Raw genomic sequence first — 825 nt, 5'->3', positions numbered from 1 at the left:
TGAACAGGGCATATATGGATTGCTATCCATGCTTCAGCTAGTTGATCACTGGCTGAAAATCAGTTGAATGATTTAGCAGTTTCATTGTAAAACTCCTTATTAATATGAATATTTTTAGGACAAGGATGTTGATGAGGAAGATGACTGTTTAATGCAGCATATGTTTTTTCTTCAGCTGAATTTTTGAATTGCTGTCCTGTTCTGCCTTGAAGTAAATTCATTATTCTTTAAATAAAAAGCATGAGTAAGGCTTTTGGTAGCTTTACAGTTTTAAGCCTTTGTTGTAATTTATTGGTAGCACAGATTAGTTTACAGGCATTTCATGAAAAAAGTTAACTGAGTTGACCCTTTGTGTCTGAAGAATATATGGTATTTATTTTTGCATGGCTAATGATGAGGAATATATTAAAATCTAATGTAGTATATAGATGGCTTTCTTAGTAACACTTGGTTTGTTAACTCATGTAGGGATTACTTGGTGAAATGAAGCATAACCTATTTATTTTAGCTTGCGGACCATTTCGTTCAGCTACAGATTTGCATTTTTTTAGTTTCTTGTCCTTGGTTTTATTCATATTTGTGTCTTGTTTACTGTTATCTAGGTGTTTGTAGCAATGTAACACTGTTTGGGGATAGTTTGTTGATTAGATGTATTTTGAACATTCAGCAAGATTTTTTGTTTAGTAGGATCCCTCTCTGTCTTTTTTGGAGACGGAAAGAATCGCCGTTACTATAGTTGGTGGATTTGCTTAGCGTTTTTTCCACAGTTCGTTTTTCAAGTATGTCATGTCATTCTGCCAATTGATATTTATACTTTTTACTCCA

This window comes from Penaeus monodon, chromosome 32 (assembly GCF_015228065.2).
Source record: "Penaeus monodon isolate SGIC_2016 chromosome 32, NSTDA_Pmon_1, whole genome shotgun sequence".
NCBI lineage: Eukaryota > Metazoa > Arthropoda > Malacostraca > Decapoda > Penaeidae > Penaeus > Penaeus monodon.
Note: the sequence above shows the minus strand (reverse complement) of the source record.